This window comes from Palaemon carinicauda, chromosome 7 (assembly GCF_036898095.1).
Source record: "Palaemon carinicauda isolate YSFRI2023 chromosome 7, ASM3689809v2, whole genome shotgun sequence".
In the NCBI taxonomy this organism is placed as follows: domain Eukaryota; kingdom Metazoa; phylum Arthropoda; class Malacostraca; order Decapoda; family Palaemonidae; genus Palaemon; species Palaemon carinicauda.
The window spans coordinates 43,870,320-43,889,806 of record NC_090731.1 but is presented as its reverse complement, the minus strand read 5'-3'; positions in this window follow the sequence as shown (position 1 = coordinate 43,889,806).

Genomic DNA, 19,487 nt, shown 5'->3' with positions numbered 1-19,487 from the left:
CCTCCCTTGACATTCCTTCTCATACTTTTCTATATCTTCAACACAATTTTAAGTTCGGTTTCTTGACTCGCGGACACCGTTTTAACTGATCAGAAGTAATCGAAACTATTAGAAATTAGATATTCAGTCATTAGTTTGGTTATTAGTCTAATAGGGGAAAAAATAACCGATCTCTTTATAGATTAATGATCTTAAAAGCTTCATAATTTCATAAGTTCATGAAAACATGAAGTATTACACGGTGTATTTAATTAATTGTTGTAAATGCTTATTTTATAGGACTTTATCACAAAGGAATTTCATTAGCGCAATTACCAGGAACTCAGTAAAGCAGCAATCAAGGCATTGAGATGATAAACCTTTTTTCGTAAACTGAAATCAAATTTATGTCTAGATTCCAGGAACCAGTACTTTGAAAACCTCCTGTGGTCTCTTCTTGTTTCTTTCGACCTTCATAACACTGAAAAAGAACTTTTTTTTTTTTTTTTTTTTAGGATGTGGTACCTGATTTTCCCCATCAAGTTCCTGATTTTATTTTTCCTTTGATTAAACACCGTCATGTTATTCTTTTGAATTGTTTTAACATCCTTTTTACTCAAATTTGTTTATTTATGATGGAAGGGTCGCAAATGTCTGAACTTCTTTTGAGAGAAAATATCATAATGGCATATGTATATGTAAAAAATAGCTTTATTTTTTCTTTTAATTATTAATAATTGTAAACAATTATATGTATAGTATCCGTGTATAGGGTTTTCGTTCATGTCAAAGAACATGGAAAAAATAAAATACTATCCATGATGTCAATAGGTTGTGGCAATAAATTAATAAATGATGGTAGGCAGGGAATTAGACGACTCTGACATCGTAAAGAGGATTTGTGTTCTAAGTTAATTTCCACAGAACATGAACAGAAATCTTCTTCAAAGCGAACGAATGAATCTCTTTAATGACATCATCCATAGAACTCTAAATCTGTTGAGGAATCAACAGATTTTACTGTAAAATGTTCATAAGTTATAGATAAATGGTTTACTATGATTTACAGACACACTTGGGGAGAACGAACTCATAGGGAAAAGAGTTCAGATGCATTACAAATGAGTAGATATTAAGCGCTTTGTTGAGTTGTAACGCCAGCCATGGCCGAGATATGCCTACCATGGCTGATGGGGCTACTACGGGTTGCCCACTCACAACCTGAACTCGGGCTGTAACTAACTACTCTTGGCTTCCAAGCTGTTCTTATTGTGCACACATTATTGAAGGGTATTAGGGCTTGTCTTGCCTCTGGGTAGCAGTGACAGGTGATGCAACCGCATCTAGCCGGCTCTCGTCTCCTTTACGTCCCCTCCCCCGGTCTACCTGTTGACATGGAAACAGATTCAGTACACTTGGTTTTGGATCGGCAGACATCTAGCAATGACAGGATCTTGGTTCAAACTGATTTCCACATTACCAAGGAACGTTGAGATAAGGTCACAGGTCGGCCACCGCAGCCCTACTTCCTGGGACTATGCTGACCTAGTTACCAGCTACATAAATTTTGCCTAAACTCCCATGAATGATTTACTTTAATCCCCCAATATTGTGACAAATCCACATCCAACAGACTAAAGGCACTAACGAGCCTTCCGGAATTCCAAATTACTTTAAAACAAAGAAAATGCCGTTAACAATCAAGATAAAACAAAATTTAATCTACTTTAAAACAAAGTCTCCACGATCCTGGGCAAGCCTTGTTCACCTCCAACAAGGGTGCACAAGACTTAGATTGAAAATTCATATATATTAATTAACACATTTCACAGTGAATCGGAAGTGGTTAACAGTCATCAGTACAAATAAATTCCGATGTCATCAATTACTACAATATACTGTTTACATGATCTCAGATGTCATGTATTTTTTTTGAAAATTTGTTACATCGATAAGAAAAAGTAAGTAACTCTTTTAGTCTTCGGATATGAAATGTGAAAACACAAATTTATCCTCACATTCCAAATATGATGAGCAAGAAACTATGTGCCATCGGTAAAATAAAGTTTCCTATTGCATCTGGAAAATATAGGAGGAAATTAATTATATTTCAATGATTGAGAAACTTTTATTGGTTGAATGTCACTCCATTTATTGACAAGGACTTACACACTTTTAAGGTAGCATCACTCATCCTCTGTATATTTTTGAGAAGACAGTGATTATAATGTTAATGTTACACGCTTGAAGATATGACTTTAATCACATTAGAGATTAATTACTTGCGCTAATTGGGTACCAGAGTGAAAGAAAAAGCGGATGCGCATTGATTTTTTCCCCCAGCAGTTACAGTGCGGAAAAAAGAAAAAAAAAAACTTCAAATCTGCGAACATAATTAAGCTTTTTATGTACTATGAATTTTTTAGCCTTACCAATATTTATACCAATATTTATACACGTGTGCGCGCTGCACACAAACGCACACATTGCATACAGTGTTAAACTTCATCTTGTTCCCCTCCCCTTGCTCCTTGCATAATGGTTAAAGTAATGAGGAAAAAGATTTTATATTCCTATTATTTATTAAATTACTGTATTTGAAATGCATTGTATAAAGCACCCTGTATCCTCTATGCAAAAGGATGAGTTACAATTTTTTCTCTTTATCGACATATGATCCTTTGCTATATGTCATGACCTTACATATATATTAAAGGAAACGCCTTGGAATGACACTGACTTTTATATTTTATTCTATTGATTGGTCCCTGATTATGATCTGCATAAAGTTGTGAATATTTAACAGTTTGTTCGACACAACTACAAGGGAGAATAGTTGGATTTTTCTTTTGAATAGTCGAGATGAGAACGCCTTTAACTAATGCACTATTTGGTTCGCTATTTTCTCTTTACTCAGGATTACTTAGAAACATTTTTTCTTTTTAAAACTCGAAGTTATTCACGAAGAAAATTATTGGGGCAAATTTGTCACTGATCTTACATTATAAACTTTGTATAGCTCACAAATTCTTTCTTCACCAGAAACATCTGCATAGAATCTACCAATCAAGACTAATCTTTCTTTTTCTAATTTCCTCCACTTGACTGCTATGCTTAGTATCATACATATTTCCCGCTAAAATTCTGACTGAACAAATTTAAAACATTTGCTATCTTTTACATACTTATAAACGTCATAGTATCAGAAAGCGCTAAACTATTCTTTGACCTCTGTAACTTAAACTCGGCGTTAATCTATCTTCTTTTTATTCTCATTGATCATCGAACGTTAATTCATGATATTTCCTTTGAAGAGTTTACTTACCCAAATTTCTCTTCTGGACTACACCTGTTTGATTTTCTAAATTATATTTTTTCAAGTTTCTATAAAATGAGTGCCAGGTACAAGATTATTGCCTGCGGCCTTAATTTTTGGTGTGGTATATACTAGGTTCCCGGTCAGACATTTTTGTCGAAAGTTTTATGTAGAAATGAAGAAAACAAAATACAACAGCAGAAACGTATTGGTTATTGTTAAAGTTCAACTGCTATCATTTTGAGTAATATACGCTACAATAGTGTACAATTCTCTTAACAAAGTAATCTAGCTTATTTGCAGTGTCATATTTTCCGTTAAATGATAAGACATTAAAATGAACAATGAACGGCCTTTTTTTGTGGATATAAACATATAATTTCAGTTTTGAGCTTAATTTCCTTGTAGAAAAGAGTGACATAAGACGAATGTATGTAAACATAATAAAGCAAAACTCTGAATACTAGGTTTGAATAGATTGTCTGATCATTTTAATTTTGGAAGTTATACAATTGTGATGAAATAGTAAGAGAAAACTGCAGTCTGAAAGTATGATAAGAAAGTGTAGCTTACAGGAGTTTAAATAATGACAGTAAAACATAATTATTCTCTTTCACTTCATCTGATTAATTCCTAATGTTATAAAAATTCTAGGGTGTTATCTGGAAGGAGATTTGTCGGGTAAATTCTTCAAACAAGATTAAGTAGTTAAATTGAAAATTTATTGATTAACATTTGCTTTGTAATTCATGATTCTTACTTTAAACATAGGAGAATGTTATAGTTTTTCACGAATAAAAATATTATTTGATATATAATTTTAATTTATTTGTTATTATTATTGTTATCACTTGCTAAGCTATAACCCTAGTTGGAAAAGCAAGATGTTATAAGCTCAGGGACCTCAAAAAGGAAACCAGCCCTATGAGGAAAGGAAACAAGTAAAAATAAATTATTTTAAAAACAGCTACAACACCTAAACAAATATTTCCTATATAAACTAGAAAAACTTTAACAAAACAATAGGAAGATAAATTGGATAGAATAGTGTATCTGAGTGTACCCTCAAGCAAAAGAACTCTAACTCAAGACAGTGGAAGACCATGGTATGGCACTACCAAAGACTAGGGAACAATGGTTTGATTTGGGAGTGTCCTTCTCCTAGAATAGATGCGTACCATAGCTAAGGCGTCTCTTCTACTCATACCAAAAGGAAAGTTCCCACTGACAATTACAGTGCAGTAGTTAATCCCTTTGGTGAAGAAGAACTGTTGTCAGTGAATGATCAAATTGTTACAGTTTTTCGTTGATTGTATTTTCGTTTTGTTTTTGGTCTGACCTACAAAATCTTCATCGTAACGATTGTGAATAAAGGAGTGACTTAGAAGGTTCTGTGTTCGAGAACATAAAAAAAAACCGTCATACTTTTCCGTGAATTTATTTCATTGTTGATGAGTACCTTATGACTAAAGTCAGCTGCAAGGGTATTTCCTTGTTATTTTTTTTCCAATGCAATATAACCAAAAAAGGGTTGTTTTAGACAATTCAACAGTTGATATTAAGAGGTTGGTATCTGTCCCTGAACGTCATATTCCAATCTTCAAAGGATGTACTGAACATCAAGAGGGTTATGAAAGTAATCAATCATATATTAATCAAGATGTAATATAATTGTAATAATCTTATAAATAGTAATAAGTTCTAATGATCTTATAATATATATATATATATATATATATATATATATATATATATATATATATATATATATATATATATATGTAAATATCACCCAGGAATGGCATTTAATACCGAATTCTATCTTGGGAATATAGATCCACTTGGAATTAATTTCATGGTAACAGTTTCTGGCCGGGTGGATATTCGAACCCCCACCTGTTCGGCTGGAAACTATGCCTGCAGAGCCTCTACCGACTGAGCTATCAAGAGATATAAAATTTTATGACAAGTCCCCGTACATATTCGTGTCGAATTCAGGAATCAGTTCATAGACTTGAAATAAACCCATCTCCACCATGATAGCTGAATCGTGAGTTTGCAACACGTGGTTATTTTAATGAACATGTATCACAAACACACGTGATGTCAATCAATGTAAATATCCCTCTTGATAGCTCAGTCGGTAGAGGCTCTACAGGCATAGTATCCAGCCGAACAGGTGGGGGTTCGAATCTCCACCCGGCCAGAAGCTCTTACCATAAAATGAATTCCAAGTGGATATATATTCCCAAGATAGATTTCGGTATTAAATGCCATTCGTGGGTGATATTTACATTGATTGAAATCACGTGTGTTTGTGATATATATATATATATATATATATATATATATATATATATATATATATATATATATATATATATATATATATAAATATATATATATATATATATGTGTGTGTGTGTGTATAATTGCACTTTTTTACAAAGCGTAATTAAATTATATATGCAGTATATATATATATATATATATATATATATATATATATATATATATATATATATATATATATATATATATATATATATATATATATATACATATATATGTTTATATATATTCATATATATATATATATATATATATATATATATATATATATATATATATATATATATATATTATATATACATATATATATATATATATATATATATATATATATATATATATATATATATATATATATATATATATATATAAATATATATATATATATATATATATATATATATATATATATATATATATATATATATATCTAAATATATATATATATATATATATATATATATATATATATATATATATATATATATATATATATATATATGTATATATATATATATATATATATATATATATATATATATATATATATATATATATATATATATATACATATATGTATATATAAATATACACACACACATATATATATATATATATATATATATATATATATATATATATATATATATATATATATAACGGATTTTGAGCGAAGCGAAAAATCTATTTTTGGGTGAGATGGCCATGTCGTCCTGATGGAAGTTCCTATAGGGTAGCTTCCTAGGGTATATTACAACTACGGCGATATTCCCAGAGAATTTACCTTAAGGTACCAGAATTCTAACTCCTGGAGCGAGTATCCCTCGTGAAAGGGATATCGCGACATATCAGAGGACGTATTCTAGAAACGTCACATGGCAATCTACAACCTGGACAGAGATTTCGTCTCGTAGGAGGTGATTGACGAGATATGAATTCGGGAAAGAAAAAGGGGAGCCGCTCCCAAGGCTTCCCTATCCCCCGATTCGTATGCGTGCCTGGCGCCAATCCTGGCGCCATCTGTATTCCTTGTAGCGTACACGAGGTGCTACAGATACTGTATGTAGGGAGGGGTCCTACAGCCCTTTCTTAGAAAGGCAAGGGCGGGTCCATCAGGACGACATGGCCATCTCACCCAAAAATAGATTTTTCGCTTCGCTCAAAATCCGTTTTTTGGGCTCAAGCCATGTCGTCCTGATGGAAGTGTACCAGAGCATTACTGTATCTGTGGATTCTCAGAACGTGCCGTACTCCCCGGAGGTAATTTTTTCCCGGTCGACTAGACCTAGAGACCTAAGATGTTACCGTTATACATCTTTTCAACTAACTATAAACTATGTTAGAGCTTCCTGCCCCCTACAGGGAAGAGTCCTACTAGACTCTGGAAAGTCTCGAAGAGTACATATATCTATGTATGAATACCAGGCAAGCTAATATAGTGGTCTCGCCCTATATTAAGTAAAGCATAGTTTGTATAGAACCACTGCGTCAATATATATTGACCAGTAATCCGCACAATACTTGTATTGGACAAAGGTTTATATCCGCATAGGAAGAAACTAATAAAACCGCCCTCGTCCCTTTAAGGGACGGAGTCCTCCCATTAGGGGACTACATAAACCAATGCAACATAGCTTGCATAACAGAACAATTCTATCAGAATTATCCCAGATAAGATACATAGAATCAAAATGCTCAATTATACCAATAAATTGACACAGGTGAAAGAGACGCAAGGTTCTCAAGAACAAGTTTATTGACAGATAATAAACAGACAGGTTAACAACAATTATATATATATATATATATAAAAGGGGGTAACCCAAAACTTTAAGCATAAGTATGATAGTAAACAGAACTTGTTTATCTGAAAGAAAAACTATTAAACACCACTTTAATAAGATACCAAGGTATCAAGTCATAAAAGTCTGTATTACAAATCAATCACATTAGCGTTAGAAACGCTCGGCACACATGTCTGAACTTATGCTAGGTTCACCTTTGAAAGAAGGAACAGTCTATATGGGCATTTGGTGCCCTCATTTAGTTTGTAGTACAGTATGTACCTACACACTCACCCTGGACTTAATCGTCCCAATTAAGACCACTGTTCCTCGCAGAGTTAAACAGTAGGGTTAACTACACGACCCACTGCTACCACAGATCTCTTAAGTTCCTCTACTTGCTTCGCATAGTGGCGAAAGAACACCCTGGAAGACTTCCAGCCCGTGTATGAACGGAGATGTTCAAAATCCATACAATTAAAGAAATTTAGGGATGAGGCAACTTTCCTCGGACCGTGACCTGCGGGTGTACTGTCAGGATCCGCTCTGCGAATAAAATATGTGATTTTTGCTCTGAGTTGATTCAGAGATAAATTTGAGCCTGATGTTTCTCCCCTGAATAGTTGACCACCCTTGAAGTCTGAAGTTCTACGAAGTTAGACCTTTAGGCATTCTACTGGACATAGAGATGCATCTTCTTTCAGAGGGCAGATTCTCCAGGGACCCCACCTGTTGGTGGGTAACTCATTCTTGGCGAGAAACGTAGGATCCGGAAACAGGTTCAGATCCCCCCCATCCAGGAACTGAACACGACCTGCCTCTCTCGAGAGGGCTACGATCTCACTAACCCTGGCCCCGGACGCGAGTGCAAATAGGAAAATAACTTTTTGCGTCAAATCCTTTAACGCACATTCTTCATTGCTCAACAGGGAGGCGAAATGAAGAACTTTGTCTAAAGACCATGAGATGGGCTTTGGAGGTGCTGAAGGTCTGAGCCTAGCGCAGGCTTTCGGAACTTTATTAAAGATCTCGTTACCTAGGTCGATCTGGAAGGCAAATAAAATGGGTCTCATCAAAGCGGATTTACATACTGAAATCGTGTTAGCTGCCAACCCTTGGCCATGGAGGTGGATGAAGAAAGATAAGCAGATGTCTGTTGAGATCTCCTGCGGATTCTTTGCCTTTACAAAGGCCACCCACTTTCTCCAAGATGACTCATATTGCCTTCTAGTCGATTTGCACTTATATTCCTCTAGGAAGTCTATGCTGGCTTTCGAAATCCCGAAACGCTTTCTCACCGCAAGGGCGAGAAAATCATGAGCTGCAGGGTCCGGGTTTTCTGTAATGAAGCGCAGACAGTCGACTTCTGGACTCGCTGGGTCAGAACTGGATGTGGTAGCGGCACGAACTTCATCTGTAGTTCCAACGCCAAGGGGAACCACATACTGTTCGGCCACTTGTGGGCCACTATTGCCGCTACCCCCTTGAAGGATCTCAGTTTGTTGATGACCCTCAACAGAAGGTTGTGAGGAGGGAACAGATAAATCCTGGACCATCTGTTCCAGTCGAGGGACATTGTGTCCACTGCTTCCGCTAAGGGGTCCTCGTACGGGGACACGTACAGGGGCAACTTCTTGTTGTCTTTCGTCGCAAAGAGGTCTATTTGCAGTTCTGGGACTTGATTCAGAATGAAGGAGAATGATCCTGCGTCTAAGGACCATTCCGACTCTATCGGTGTGAACCTGGATAGAGCGTCCGCTGTCACATTGCGGACTCCTTGAAGGTGAACTGCCGACAGGTACCACTTCTTCTTTTCCGCCAATCGGAAAATGGCTAACATCACTTGGTTGAGAGGTGGTGACCTCGACCCTTGTCGATTCAAGCATCTCACAACCACCTCGCTGTCCATCACCAATCTTATGTGGATCGAGTGACGCGGGGAGACTTTCTTTAAGGTAAGGAGCACTGCCATAGCTTCTAGAAAGTTTATATGAAAGGTCCTGAATAGCTTGGACCAAGTCCCCTGGACTTTTTTCCCATGAGAGTGACCTCCCCATCCCTCCTTTGAGGCGTCTGAGTGAATCGTCATCGACGGAGGAGGTGGCTGAAGAAGAACCGACTTCTTTAGATATCTGGCTTAGGACCAAGGTCTGAGAAGAGTACGTAGCCGAGGCGGCACTGGTCTTCTCAGGTCTCTTCGCGCGTTTGATGCATACCTTCTCCAAACTCCGGTTGCATCCTTTAGCTGTGCTCTTAGCACTGGGTCTGTCACTGAAGCAAACTGGAGAGAGCCTAGTACCCTCTCCTGTTCACGTCTTGATATCCTTTCGGAATCTAGAAGTCTCTAGACAGAGCCCGCTATCTCCTTCCTTTTCTTCGTCGGGATGGAGAAACTGTGTGACAAAAGGTCCCAGTGGATTCCCAGCCACTGGAACTTTTGGGATGGAGAAAGTCGAGACTTTTTTCTGTTGATCTTGAAGCCTAGGTACTCTAGGAACTGGATCACCTGACTGGAAGCTTGCAAGCATTCGGTCTCGGATGCTGCCCACACCAGCCAGTCGTCCAGGTAGGCTGCTACCTGAATTCCCTTTAGGCGTAATTGTTTGAGAGCTGCGCTCGCAAGCTTCGTGAAAATCCTTGGGGCTATGTTTAGCCCGAATGGCATGGCTCTGAAGGCGTACAGTCTCCGTTGTAGCCTGAACCCTAGGTAGGGGGAGAGTCGACGGCTGATTGGAATGTGCCAATAGGCGTCTGACAAGTCTATAGAGACTGAGTATGCCCTCTTGGGCAGTAAGGTCCTTATGTGTTGCAGTGTTAGCATCTTGAATTTGCAATTCACTATGAACTTGTTGAGTGGCGACAAGTCCAGAATGACTCTGAGCTTTTCCGAGTCTTTCTTGGGAACACAAAACAGCCTCTCTTGGAATTTGATGGACTTCACCTTTCGGATCACCTTTTTCTCCAACAGTTCTTGAACGTACTCCTCCAAAACGGGGGTGGAGTGTTGGAAAAACCGAAGGCACGGGGGTGGAGTGCTGTACCAGCTCCAGCCCAGTCCATTCTTGAGTAGGCTTTGGGCCCAGGGATCGAAGGTCCAGCGATCCCAAAATTTCATCAGTCTCCCTCCTACCGGTATCGTTTCACTTGGACTGCCGTCCTGAGGTCTTGCCTCCCTGACCACGACCACCTCTGAATCCCCTTCCCGTTGAGGGGCGCCTAGACGAGCCTCTGGCTGCTCCTCTAGGTTTTGCACGAAAGGAAGAAGACTGTCCTTCGAACGTTGGGGTGAATGTGGTTGACTGACCTGGCACAGCCTGGGGTACCCACTGAAAAGTAGTCGGGGTTTGTGCCACCATCTGGGGCACTGGAGGTAATGGCAATTGCAGTTGCTGTTGCTGTCTATAAGGCTTGGCTGGCCGAGACGGTAGCTAGTCCTCATATTCTTCCTCTTTAGTTGAGGACCCTCATCCGGGGAAGATTTTCTTTTGATAGCCAGGCCCCACTTCTGGAGAAGGTTTCTATTCTCCACGGCGGCCTTATCAACAACCTCTTTGACCACATCGGTAGGGAAAAGGTCTTTTCCCCAAATGTTGGAGGAGATTAACTTCCTTGGCTCGTGTCTCACCGAAGCCCCGGTGAACAAGAAGTCCCTGCAAGCTCTCCTTGCCTTGACGAAGCCATAAAGGTCCTTCGTCACTGTGGCTAGGTGAGACTTAGCCACTACCATGAACATTTCATGGACCTTGGGGTCACTTGCCATCGTCTCAAGAGTAGTCTGATGAGACATTGAGGCAGCCAGTCTTTCTTTTGTCTCGAACTCTCTTCGTAAAAGAGATTCGGACAGCTTGGGGAGGTCCTCGCCGAATTGCCGTCCGGCAATATCAGCCTCCAACTTTCCCACTGAGAATGTCAGATGGACATCCTTCCAGTCTTTGTGGTCCATTGGCAGGGCCAGCGACAAGGGTTTACACTCCTCCAGGGAGGGGCAAGGCTTGCCGGCCTCGACTGCCTTTAGGACAGCCGCAAACCCTTTCTGTAAAAAGGGGAAGGCTCTATCAGGAGAGGACACAAAAAAAGGGAGCTTCTTGCTCAATGCAGCTACCTTCGAGTTAGAGAAGCCCCTCTCTTTCATCGAGGATGAAAGTAGGGCTTGAGCCTTAGCGTGGTCCATAATAATGACCTCCTTCGGCTCTGTCTCCTCCCTTGAAGCTGGTTCTTTTCTCAGCCGGACATAGCAGTCCGGATATGATGCCTTGCTGGGCCAGAATTCTACCTCCTCTAGGGGAACTGAACCCAGCTTATCCGAGATGACGATCTTTCCAGTCGTCATCGGCATGTGCTCAGCATACCTCCATGGGTTAGCATCTGAGCATATGGGAAGGTCTTTCACATTGAGCCTTTTCCGGGGCCCATGTGATTCTGCCAGGGACTGCATACACAGTTCCATTGCAGCCCCCTTCTCCTGATTCTCCTTCTGCATTTGTTGGATCATTCCAACAATCGAAGAGAGGGCCTGTCCCAGTTCTACTGGGAGACCAGCCGATGTTGAGGGGATAGGCTCCGGCATCTGAACCGGAGTAGCCGACACCTCGTCGACCACATCCTCTACGACATCCGGGGTTTGAACTTCATCCTGACCTTCTGCCAGGAGGTCTTCTTCCAAACGATCGTCCAGGTCAGACATCCTGTCATCCAACTGGATGTCTTGCATCGCAACTGCGACTTCCACGTTCACCTGGACTTGATCTTGAGGGATCTCCTCTTGAGGCTGGGGAATCACTGCATCAGCTGATGCCTGGGGAAAAAGATACGCCCTCATCTTCTCACTTGGAAGATAAGGGCAAGAGGTGTTCTTCTTGAAGCCCCTTACCCAAGTACGAAGCTTTTCCCTTGCTATATCCCTTGATTCCGCCGTTCTAGGGGAATCAAAAGCCTCAGTAATCAGGTTAGTGCATACAGTACATTCCTGAGGGTCCCAATACTGGAGATCATCCTTGGAGACAGCGCATGCTGCGTGTCTCCTACAACACTCATGTCCGCAGAGGTTCTTGCTGCGGACATTGCAGAAAACATTTCCGCACTTCGGAGGGTCCTCCTGTAAAGAGAAGAAATTTCCATGAGTATCAAGTGAACTATGTATCACTGGATATGCATCTTATAGCATAACAATTCATAAAGGAAAGACACACACTTGTGTTTCCCTCACAACCCATTGCTGCAGCCTTCCAGATAATAAAATCAAAAAGGTTTATCTCTTCTAGAGTAACCAATGCAAGGTTTCCATAGGAAACAGGTGGAGCTCACACCTAAGCAATGATTTTAAAATCCTGAATAATAGACAGGGAAGAACTCAGCTTCCTATCTGAGGGCAACAGCAAAGGGCTGTGCAAGAAAACACAATAGTGTTAGAAGATACAGTGCTGTACCAAAACCTTTACTATAGTTTTCTTCTTACTGTATATGCTATACAGAAGAATACTAGTACAGTATAAGGGGGATGTGTGCCAGCCTGCCTTTGCCGGCCGGCACACACCACAACTAGCTTTAAAGTATACTACTTAACAGCTATAGGGCGGCAGCACTCTGGTTCAAATGCCTGTGCCGGTCGGCAGCTACTGCCGGCCGGTAACAGCCAGTGTTGGCCGGCAATGGCTGCCGGCCAGCAACTACACAAGGTAGTACCCAGCTGCCGGCCACACTCTTGGTGACCGGCAGACAAGGGCTGACATAAGCCGGCCGGCAAAGGTACAAGACCGATGCCAGCCGGCAGCAAAAGAACCAGAGAACTACACCTGCCCGGCTGCCGGCCTCATAGGCCGGCAGCCGGGACAGGTACAGCACTAGAAGAAAATAGAATGGATGCCGGGATAAGAGTGTACACTACCTCCAAGCCCGGCAACCGAAAGAGTGCATATAAGGAAGGGGAGAAACTAATTCAGGCTTCCTTGACCAATGCCGTCCGGCTCTGCCGGCAGGCATGGATGAGGGACCAAGAGAGGTCCGGGCAGCACTCGAAAACATAAGACCCTTGCCGGCAGCAGCTCTGCCGGCCGGCAATGGGCTGAGTCAATTCCACATCCCAACCTATACTAGGTCTAGAAGTAGAACGACGTACAGTACAGTAAGACCCCTGCCGGCCAGCTCTGCCGGCCGGCAAGGTACAGTACAGTAATGGCTAGGCCATTACGGAGATAGAGAGGGAAGGGACAAGAGGGTCCTGCCAACCTTGCTTTAGTGACAGATCACCCGCAGCCAAGAAACTTATCTTAGCCTAAGGGAGATCTAAGGGAAAAGGCCAGCAATACTTGCCAGCTTCCAGAGCACCAAAGCAAGGAAGGCGTTGCTACTCCCAAGGGAAGAACTTATCCTCCCCTGAGAACAGCAACAGGACTTAGTCTGGTCGATCACAAAAGAAGGAATCATAACTACAGAAACCTTCGGTAGTGACCTAAGGGAGCTAAGCTCCCTTTGTATGTGTTAGGTCAGCGAGGGGGACTCTGCCCCAAGCCAGACAACACAGACTCAGACTAAAAACTCTGTTGTTCTGTCCCTCTTGAACCATAACTACAGGAACAGGAAGGTACAGTAACACCCTAGTATAGTTTTATCGAAAATAAATTCGGAAAAAACCACTAGGGATAAGCCCAAGGCTTAAACAGAGGGAAAGGGATTGCATACCTTCTCCGAAGAAAAGAAAGCAACCGGGGAGTATGATAAAGTATAATAAGGCTCCATAAGCATTTAGCCTAGGCACCAAGAGAATCGATTACCTAATTCACCGAAACTCACACGTATACAATCTTGGAAATATTCCACACAGTCTAAAATGTATAAAATATAGCCTAAAGCTTCAATAAAATTTTAATTACACTCGGAAAAACCAAATTCATGCATGAAGTACTAGGACCAAACGACTAGGCTACATGGCCTAGCGTAGGCCAGAATGGCGAATACTTCGCCAAATAATACTAAGCACGAAAGGAAATCCTATGTAAAGCTAAATAGCTAAAATTTATTAAAGCAAAACAACCAGGAATGTCGCTCTGACTAACTACTTTATACCTAGCGAGCGACAGTGTCCAGGACACCTCTGGTAGGCTACGGCTCTTGTATCAAAGATTAATCCTATTAATCACTCAAAATTTTACCAAGAGCCTACATTTATACATAACAGACACTATACTCAACTTATCAGAGGCCAACGAAGACGAAGAAGCCATGAAAAGCCGAATAAATCCAAGATTTGCGAGAAAAACAGGAAAAAACACTGAGTTGTTAAGCTACGCAAAAAGGAATACAGATGGCGCCAGGATTGGCGCCAGGCACGCATACGAATCGGGGGATAGGGAAGCCTTGGGAGCGGCTCCCCTTTTTCTTTCCCGAATTTGTATCTCGTCAATCACCACCTACGAGACGAAATCTCTGACCAGGTTGTAGATTGCCATGTGACGTGTCTAGAATACGTCCTCTGATATGTCGCGATATCCCTTTCACGAGGGATACTAGCTCCAGGAGTTAGAATTCTGGTACCTTAAGGTAAATTCTCTGGGAATATCGCCGTAGTTGTAATATACCCTAGGAAGCTACCCTATAGGAACTTCCATCAGGACGACATGGCTTGAGCCCAAAAATATATATATATATATATATATATATATATATATATATATATATATATATATATATATATATATATATATATATATATATATATATACATATATTAAATATATATATATATATATATATATATATATATATATATATATATATATATATATATATATATATATATATATATATATATATATATATATATATGTATATATATTTATATATATACATATATATTCTTTATTTATAATAAAAGACATCGGCGTCAATGACCTTAGATGTCAGGATGGCAGAAAACCTCAAATCATTCATTCATTTGTTGATGACAGAGTAGAATAATTAGACTTGAATGACACCGGAGAGAGACCAAGTATAATCTGATCCAAGTAGAGGCAGCTTTAAATGAAAAAGAAAAGTGGTTAAGCAACTGGTGATGCTGAAATAGCAGCAGAGATGTGGGTAGCTCCGGGAGAGTAGATCACTGACATATCAAAGGAGAGAGAGGTGAGGGATGTATGAAAACTGAGAGCCTTCAACATAAATGTATAAATCCACATTTATCATATTACCAAAAATATCAAGAACATTTGAGTGTAATTAACCTCAGCCTATCAAAATCATGAGTCGGATCACTAAGATAATATTGAGATTTATCTTGGAATAAGATAGTCTCAAAGACTGGCAATGAACAATGCTGTTTTAGGAGAGGTAATGGGAAAACAAATGTTACAGAATTGAACAATAGATTTATATGTTTGTTTTGTTGACTATGAAATTATTTTCGTGTTTAGACATGCGTCTAGACATTTTAAGGATACTAGAACAGACAAATTATGATAGGAAATATATAAAAATTATAAAGAATTTACATAGGAATCAAGAGGCATCAATGAAACTCTGAAATTATGAGTCATAAAGTTATAAGATAGGGATGTGTATCATAACCTAATCTCTTATATTTATATATGGCAATGAGGATGATATCAGATATGCTGATGTTACAACACTAGTTACAGACTCCCAGCATACACTTCCAGCTTTAATCAGTACTTTAGACCAATCAAGCAGAGGAAGAGGTTTGTCAATAATTATTAAGAAAACAGAAGTTATGTTTATCACCAAAGATGAAATCACCCCCGAAAAAAAAGAAAAAAAATCAATGGTGAAACAGTCAAACAAACCAATGATTTTTGTTATTTAGGATACACTGTAAGAAGTGATGGACAAAACGGAAGAGATCAAGAAGAGAATGTCATGGCAAAGGACACATTTAAAAAAAAAGAAAAAAAAATATCTATAAATCTTAAAAGGTGGTTTGTGAAATATCTTGTTTGGCTGTATTGTTTTATGACTGTACTGCTGTATGGCTGTGCTGTTGTATGGCTATGAAACTTGACCTTGAAGAAAGCCTACGAAGATATTTCACAGGCTGTATAAATGTGATTTTGGAGGGGAATATCGAAACTATCATGGACTGCCAGAAAAAAAATAACGAGGTAATGGAGAGAGTGCGAGTTAGGAGAGAGCTTTTAGCTTCAGTGATAGGTAGGAAAATGTGGTTTCTGGATAACGTTGTAAGAAGGCAAGAATTAGAACAGCTCTCTCTCTCTCTCTCTCTCTCTCTCTCTCTCTCTCTCTCTCTCTCTCTCTCTCTCTCTCTCTCTCTCGAATTAGAACAGCTCTCTCTCGAATTAGAACAGCTCTCTCTCTCTCTCTCTCTCTCTCTCTCTCTCTCTCTCTCTCTCTCTCACTCTCTCTCTCTCTCTGGAGGAGCTTAAAAGAAAGACCGTGACACAAATATATGGAGGGACTGGTGAGAAAGATTGGAGGAACAATATCAGCCGGTTGGTTGCTAAAGGAACCCAGAAATTATTATTATTATTATTATTATTATTATTATTATTATTATTATTATTATTATTATTATGTAATCTACTCGTAAAACCCACGTTGGAAAACCAAGATGCTACTGTATAACATGAAAAATAAGCCAAGTAGGGAAAGGAAACAAGGGAATAAAAAACTACTTAAGTGAAGACTAACAAAAATCAACATATTTTAATTATATGTACCGCACGTGTTTCATACATGCTCGTACACTGTAACGGTATTTTATTTTCTATTGTATATATCGCTCTACTGGAACTATTTTGTTTGATTTTTCTGTGACTTCCATGTCCTGAACCGGTTATATATAAACCTGTTATCTATTGAAATAAAGTTAATTGCATTTTCCTCGCCTCTCAGTTACAACTAAATGGCTCACTCTCACATTGGTGACCATCGGAGTGACCAGCTCCCATCCACCTTCCCGACACTGCCGTGTTAGTACTGTTTGATGATACCACCCTCTGATCCTGACTCTCCTATCAATGCCACTCCCATGAAACTACTGCCCTTCGCCAGTAGAGAAGTATTCGTCTGGTTTCAGCACGCAGGTGTCCAATGCCTCGTCAAGGTTGTGATTTACTCAAGCAACAAAGCAGTGTGTGTTCTCACAGTGATCCCCATGGACACTTTCCCCGATACCTCCGATTGGCTTTCCTGAAAAAAGGACAACTCAATGGCATACAAAGGCCTCAAAAGATGCCTCCTTGAGCAGTACTCTACTTTGCCAGCCGCTCATATAGCCAAACTTTTTTAGCCCTCTCAACAGGTCTTGGTGTTAGAAGCAATATATCGGTACCTCTGTGCTTAGTTGAGGCTGGCCTAAACACTGTACAATATGAAATTGTGAGAAGAAGGAAACATTTCTTAACATCTAAATTAGAGAATGTAGATTTGGAGGAACCATTTCATTTTGTATTTAATATCTGTAGAAGTAACAGTACACCATGCTACAGGTTTTTAGTGAGTTGTGTAAGGGAGGAGAATAGTGGACAGTCATTATAAAATATTCGGTCATCAATAAGAGACAAACCTTTAGATGCAATGAAGTATGTTACATATAGATCAAAACTTAATAGGGGACTATTATATCACATAGTGTATAAAGGAGAAATGTATATTCCTGATTAAAAGAGACAAGCTTTCATAAGGATAAGACTGATGTCACATAGTTTGAAAATTTAATTAGGAAGGTGGAGTAGGATCCTACATGAGTTACGTATTTGTTTATGTACGGAAAATCAGGTACAGGATGAGGAACATGTACTATTACATTGTCCGCTTAGCGCACACATTCATGCAAAATATCCTAACCTTGGTTACTCGGACATTGTAAACTTGTTGAATGAAGGAAACCCAATAGATCTCTGTAATTATGTATTTGAAATCCTGGATTTCTGCAAGAACTAATGATAATAAATAGATTTGGAGTGGTATTACCATGTTATTAATCGGAATTTATTTGTTTGTTTATATATTTTTGTGGACATGATATTTTCGCTAAAGTAAATCTGTCTTGTGCAAGATTATTGTATACAATTTATGATTTATCTTTACCTCTGTAATTTTTTTGTAATAGTAAGTCAATAAAGTATAAATAATAATGAATGGGACCAAAAGGCTTCATTTACTCTCAAGGAAATGACCATTAATGCTTTTCTACAGCCTACCACAAAGACTCTTGTCATGAGATGAACCTACTTATTGCCCTTTGGGCACGACATTTACCCAAACCTGTATACCCTGCCATACCCAACATCGATATTTTGTCCATTAAAAACCTTATGACCAAAGTCGACGCCTTTAGGGACAGCCACTTCATCACCTTTGAGACATACATCAACACCGCCACTCCTGACAAATAGGTCAACTATATAACATAAACCAAAGCCGATATGAATGCAGTAGGACACAAAAATCACCCCTTTAACGTGCCAGATCAGGGACAAAGCCACCCTCCACCCACCACCCACCACTCACTCACTCACCAACCAAAGACCTCTACTACAGCCACTTAATGACGCCTATCAGCCGAAGTTATATTTCTACCTCGCCAGATTATCTGCGTATATCTTGCGAGATGACCTTCTTGCTCTGAAACTGTTGTATCTAACCTCACTATCTGTTAAAATAAAGTTACTTGCATTAAACTCACCTCTCATTTTGAAGGTTTAAAGGCCACCCAGGAATGGCAGAGGCAAGGGAGAGCTACATTGTCCTATCAAACAGGACAATGCCCTAGAGACTGAGCATATATGCTTATGATCAGCGACCAAGCCCGTCCTCACGCAAACTAGGAAAAAGGACGGCATGGCAATGGCTGCTGATGACTCAGTAGATAGACCTATTAGCTTCCACTAACCTTCCATTCTTAGCTCATAAGGATGGTAAGGTTACAACGACCAAAAGAACTGACGAGTTTCAACCGGGCTTGAACGACAGTCTGGCGTTCACCGGTCAGGGACATTTCGCATTGGCCACTGCTGCTCCCTCCTGCTTTCCACCTCACTGCCATATTAGTACTGTTTGATGATCCCACCCTACGACCCAGACTC